The 6,510-nt window shown below is 44.5% G+C and overlaps 1 long non-coding RNA gene across 1 annotated transcript; it reads right to left on the bottom strand.

Moving 5' to 3' along the window:
• Positions 1–224: 224 nt before the first annotated feature.
• LOC146717318 (uncharacterized) lies at positions 225–5,020 on the bottom strand. Its single transcript, XR_014921890.1, has 3 exons — positions 4,926–5,020; positions 2,865–2,947; positions 225–2,365 (listed from the first exon to the last, which is right to left on the bottom strand). It is a non-coding gene; the product is annotated as an uncharacterized LOC146717318 (long non-coding RNA).
• Positions 5,021–6,510: the final 1,490 nt, after the last annotated feature.

A 6,510-nucleotide genomic window follows, 5' to 3' on the forward strand; every position in this document is an offset into this window, starting at 1 on the left:
TCCATGTGGTTTCAATCATTGTCAATCATTTAGTTTAATGCACTTCGGAAGACTGAAGACCGTGTCACCGCTCCGAGCTGTGCAGCCTCCTACCTCTTCTCTGAGCCGAAAGATAAAAAACAACAAACATGCACTCTAAATTGGTTCCTCTGAATATAATTACTATTCTCCGGGTAATTCCCCAACCACGCCCCCCCTTTCCCTTTTCTTTTTCCCCCCTCTTCCATCTTTGCTCTCTTCAGATGTGCTCATTTGAATAGGAAGCAGGAATCATGTCCCTTTAATATATGATGTGTTTTCTTTCTTGGACAGTATTATGGAGCCCTTACAGAATAGTTGTAGGAATAAAAACGTCACTGAACATAACGCCCCGATATACTGTAGGACCGTAGACACTGACTATGCTAATGAACGCTCCGTGCAGCCTCATTATGAGCCGTGGAGAGAGCTCGTTTTTCTTGGCTATTTTCCCAATGAAGTATTGCTTGAGGTGGGAAACTGGGCAGAGGTCTATGGTGTGTGGATTGTAAAAGAAGGAAAAAAGAAATAGGGTAAATGAAGAGCGAGCGATCGTTAGTTGGTGTGATTTATATATATATATTAAAGGTCGAAGTGTGTGTGCGTGTTTCGTGCATGCGTTGGCTATTTCGGTTTACCAGCTCTTGACAAATGAACAGCAAATTAGTTGTCTGTGGGCATTTTATGGACGTAATTATGGCTTGAGTTTCCCCGCCACTCCAGGGACCTCACGTGGTTTAAACTTAATTCCCATCCAGTTCAGAAGTGGGAAAACAGACATCCTGTGTATCCCTTTTATTTTTTCTTTAATGTGATGCACATGGCTAATAAATTAGATGAGTGAGTATAACAATTTTATGCACAACTTTTCAAATTTTTTTTAATGTAATAAGCTCAGGGTCCTGAGACAAAAACTGAGCACGCCAATTAAGACACTCATCTTCTCCCTCTCTTCATCTTCTTCTGTTTTTTTTTTTTTTTGGCTTTTTGCTACAGCCTCTTCTTCTCTCCTGATTATTTCTGATGCTGCAATCTCCTAGTCCTACCCCCCATTCCCCATCAGCATCTCAACCTCGTAATTAGCCGGCATTAATTAGATGCACTGGCATAATTGTTAATCATTGGTTACGCTGGAAACATCTTGGAGAATGAACAGAATGCCAAGTAAGGCACAAGGAGAAAAAAGGGAAAAAGGAAACACAACTTTGTAGCAGTGAGAGCGGGAAAGATAGACAGAGAGGTGGAAGATTGTGTGTAGATGGGAAAGCCTCAAAGAAAATGCAATCCAATGTGATTAATTCCCCAAGACCTCAGTTTCCCTACTTAAGCCCGTGGAGATGGCAGCAGCAGTGAGATGAGGTTGGTAATTCATTAATGGATCTGAGTCCTGATATTATTACTGCACGCACTCCAGAGGATGGTTTTGAGAGTTAAAACAAAGCTCGAAACCAAGCTAAGTCGTGGATTATAAACACTCATAAAGGCCACCGCGACGGATCGCTAAACTAGAAAGTCATGGGGATAGTTTGCTTATGGAGTCCCCTCGGCTCGCGGGCGCTGACTGCACCACTGCCTGCCCATCTCCGATTACCGTCTAATCGAATTCAGCCTCATGTCTGGCTGCTCCCGTGGGTCTGCTCTCGCGGTCGACTTCTGTGATAAAACATAAAAACAAGACACCGCCATTTCATTGTGGAACAAGTCAAAGGGGACGTCGGAGACCTGCATCGCCTCTCTTTAGTTATCTGTCTTTCTTTTGCTCCTTTTTATGTGCTCGTTTGCATTTTCCTCTCTGCGTTTGTCTCTCCTCCTCGCCCCGTCTGCCAGCGTGTTGAGGACGGCGGCAGAGTTTGGAAGTAGTCGACTGAGCTTTGGCTGTGTCATCAGGAGTCAGGCCGGCATCTTGCAGAGGTTACGTGGCTCATTCTTTATTCTCCGTGTCAACTGCCCGTAAATGTTTATAGCTTTGTGGTAAGACCTCAGCTATTCAAATTATCTTGTCACAATGCATCCCTGAGCAGGAATAAAGCCCTCCTTTATGGGAAACTGTAAACAGTCGCTGTGTGCTTCATGGGGAACAATACCCATTTATAAGAGTCCAGCAGAGGCCATGTCCAAAGGGGACAGTAAACTTTTCTCTGTGTTTTTTTCTTCCTGCAGCTTTCCCCTTTCTTCCTCCCTCCTCTGTTTTTTCCTGCCTTTTTCACCCTCCTTTCCCAGGGCTTGGCTGAGATCAGGCCGGGCTTTAATGAGAGCTGCTGCCTCAGTCTGAGCCCTCCTCTCTATGCAGCTCCATGAGCCTCGTAATCCGCCATCGATCCTTCCGTGAGTTGTTGCTGTCAGCTTTCTGAAATAACAGAAAGAAAAACAAAACGCCATTCCAATTACTCCAGGTTATAATTGGGTATTATTACAGTGCTGGAGCAGGACTTGGCAGAGCGAGACACATGTCATCGTCCCCCTTCCCACCCCACCCCTCGCAGCAAAGCCCCTCCGAGAGGTCGGGAGTGACACGGTGCCCTTCTTGCCAGCCCACATCCTGACCTTCTTGCCAGCTCATATCCACAAGCAGAAAAGCTCTCGCTGCCACAGCTCACGACACAGAGCTGTAAGCACTCCATTTGAATGTGACTGTAATCCTAATTACACACGGACAACCGTTCGGTAAGAGATTGCTTCCTTGCTTTTATATAAACGTGTACCTCTAAAGAAATGGACTTTGCTTGGCAGAATGTCTGCTGACTTGCTCAAAAAAGCTCAAGGACAGTGGAGGGAGATAACCACTCCAAGGAGGAGCAGTGTTACAATATGCCTCTCAAAGCTTTTGTCCCATCAGTCTGTCTCACCTTTGAGTAACACCTTTGTCGCCAGACAACTTCTGATTCTTTGCTCTGCCTTCACGGTGCTGAAGTTGCACAATGGAGTGAATCTGAATAACAAAGAGGGGCAGTTAACGAATGAACCTCACATTCATTTTCCTCGGATAATAGCCGCGCAGGCTAATATGTGGTATCATTCATTTATTAGGCTTTTTTCTACAATAAACGCCAGTGAATCCTGGTCGGTGCTGCTATTTTTAAAAAAGGACCGTTTATCACCCCTGAAAAATATGAGAAATCAGACAAAATTGTTTCAGCAAAAAATAGGAGTAATTTTGCAAAGTTTGAAACCAAACTGATTTTGCAGTTTGCTTGAATTTCATCTCAGATTCCAGGAAAAATAATCCTCAGAATAGTTGAATTACTGGACGAAGCCAGAAAAAAACAAACGCACGGCCTTCCAGGATCCAAAGCCAGTGAAAATAAGTAACATTTGGTACAAAAACTCACAAGTGTTAGAGAGGCTTAAATGAGTCTTCACACTCCTCTCTGAAGTGTATTCAGAGAATTGAATTACACCCCTCTGGAGAGACGGAGTGGAGAGAGGAGAGCGTGGGGGTGGAGGGGGGGCAAGAGACAGAGACGGAAAAAAATGGAGACACTGAGCGAAATTAGAGTTTGCTTTGCGTTGTGTGGCTAACAATGTGGAAATACAGTTTTCTGGCACTGAAAAGAGCAAACACCAGGAGTATCGGCTCACAATCGAGCCGAGGCTGGCGGTGTTACTGTACCGTGCGTTGCTATGGCAACAGCTAAACCAAGTGATGATGTGAGGTAGCCTGATTGTCACAAACACGGTCACCGAGACCTGGCTGTCAAGCTGCTTGGGTGGAGAGGAAGAGGGGGGTGAAAGCACTCAGAGCACTTACAGAGGCTGTTCTTTTCCCTCGGTTTACCGTAGCCTTATCCCTCCAACTGCCAAGCCCGGCTTCGTGAAGGAAAGGCCGACTACTCCACACTTTTATGCCATGTCTGAAGCAACCTGTGTAAATCTGTGTGGGCTGTTTGAAGCGCCTCTGATTTGTAGCATCAGGTCTTCTGAGACTTTGTTTCCTTACTTTAATGTGCTGATTAATTATTCTGTGTGAAAAAAGAGCCTTTCTGTTTCCTTCTCAGTAGCTATGGAGCCGCAGACCATGAAGGTGTTTAATAAAAAACAAGGGAGCGACTGATGATCTTTGTCCCTGCTGTCCCAGGGGGAGGTAGGCGATGGGCAGCGGCCACCTGCTACTGGGAGGACTGCACTTTACTGGTGCCATGAAAAGACAGAGGCAGCTCTCCACAGGCCAATCAAACTATACTAACAGCTGGCCAGCTGCCCTCCTCAGCCATGCTCTCTTTCCATCTCTGTCTCTCTGTCTCAGTTTGTCCCTTTCTCTGTGCATCTTTCACTCAACCCCCGCCACAGTCCTTTCTCATCAACCAGTGGTGTGATAGCACCGCAGAGGAGCATCTCCGTCGCTCTACTCCCTTGGCTACAAATATTTACTGTGGTGTCCTGATTTATTCTGAGTTAATTAGTGAAAGTTAAATAGCTATCATCGGCATGATTCTGAAAAAACACAAACTCGGACATGCACGCACACATGTGTGCTGACAACTGGCTGTCTCACACAAGCTCGACGCCAGCTACTGACCTGCCCTCTAGCCCCCAAAGGCATAATGTGGTTTATTATAGACATGTGAAGACTTAATTAGATGTGTATAATGCATGCCGTCCAGGGACTGCTTGCTGTAGTGCTGTATAAAACCCAGGCTGTGTTTAAAACTGGCTGTGTTAACAGTCTGCATTAGTAAATCTCTTTGTGTTGTGTTAGTGACGAGAGGCAGCTTGGTGGTACTGCTTGTGCCTCATTATGACAGACATATGTGGCTTTACTAGCAAAGAGAGGAAGAGTAGTAGGGAACACTTCAGACACACATCTTCTGTTTTTGAATAATTGGCTCTCTATACAGTAAGGAAAACTGAACTGTATGAGAATCTATAAGTAATGAGCGTTATCATAAAACAAATACAACCTGACACACCTTCTGGCTCACTATTTGACAACTCCAGCAGCGACAGCTGCCACATCTGAATATGTGTAGAATCTCTTTCCTTCAATCCCAGCTCACAAAGAAGTTTCTGCATCTCTGGCAAATCATTCGGCCAGGCTCTGTGCCCCTGCCCTGGAGAAAGCCGTAAAGATTAGCCGTTAGATTACAATCTTTACTACAAACAGTCTTTCCAAGGGAGAGTGGGTGAAAGAGCAGGCCAAAGCTGTGCCGATGAGGGAGATTAGCCCAGGCCTAAACAAGAGGGACAAAACAAATCCACTCAAATGAAGAGGCCGGTCACACAAAGGGAAGAGGTGGGAGACTGTGTAAAAAATGGAGGGATGTTGTTGACTCTGGGAAATGTTTATGGCTTGCAGTGGGCATAAAACTTGAGTCAGAGCTTTTGTGAACAGAAACAAAAAGAGAGGGAATCAATAAATCCATGCAGGTTCACAGTAACACCAGATTCTCTGACATTTGTCACAGGCATTATTGGCCTTTTGGACAGCACTATGACCCTGGGTCACATCGCTGACCCTTTGTTCATCTCTGTCATCGGAAACGTGCAGAAGCCACACAAAGTGCAGACTGTCATAGAAACAAATGTTTCCTCTAGGTGTTCTTCCATGTTTTATGTTTTATAGAATTTCCATAAATCCCACGGCAAGACCTAAGCAATCTGTTAGCCTATCTCACTTCTCACTCAGAGCTCGCTATTCTTGCAGCCCCAAGCTCAGTTGTTCCTCCTAAAGTAGGACACAAATTCATTTTGCCACATACAGCCCAGTGTGACCAGTAAAATGGCTGCGTAATAACTTGCCCCCATAATTTCCCCCCCTTCCTTTTAGTATGAACAGATGGTGACCGGTCTGAGATGTCTCGAGAAATATGCAATTGCAGTTGTTTTCCTCAGTCAGAAATAATACCATCAGAGAAACTCATCCTCAGCTTGGTTTGGTATGGGTAGGCTGTGGGTAATGTCTTTGTCAGTAAGAAAGGCTGTAAAACTGACATAATTAGACCTCTGGCTCAATGTAATTAACAGTTTAGATCGTCACTTTGATGACATGAGCCATTCTAATGAGTTGCAACACAGTGCTTTCTGGTGCAAAATACAGTGACAAGTTCAAAATAAGCCCCCACCCCCAGCAGTTTTCGCACTTTGCAAAGCCATATAGTGACTGGACAGTTTTCCCAGTTTTATATGCTCCACGCCGTCGAGCTACAGAAACATCACATTTAGGGTTGCCAACTCCCTGAAAAATAAATAAGGGACACCTCGTGGCCAGGGCCAGTTGTCTTCACCCTTCCCAGTGTGGTAGCTCTTTTTTTGTGTGTGAAATTATTTTTTTAACCATTTGACTTGAAGTTGATTTAAGCAGATGCATATTCTTTGTGATATGACCATATGGGAAACAAATGATCATTTAGCCATTTATTTTTAGCTCAAAATGACAACATTAACACAATAAAACAGGTCTCTTTCTTAAACAGAAGCCTGTCATGCTTAACTTTTGAGAATATAAGTAAATCTTTCTTTAAAAGAACTCTGTCCTGCTTAACTTAAAATAATAGA

This window comes from Copadichromis virginalis, linkage group LG2 (genome assembly GCF_057382275.1).
Source record: "Copadichromis virginalis isolate Kocher_CV1m ecotype Utaka linkage group LG2, C_Virginalis_male_GT1.1, whole genome shotgun sequence".
Classification (NCBI taxonomy): domain Eukaryota; kingdom Metazoa; phylum Chordata; class Actinopteri; order Cichliformes; family Cichlidae; genus Copadichromis; species Copadichromis virginalis.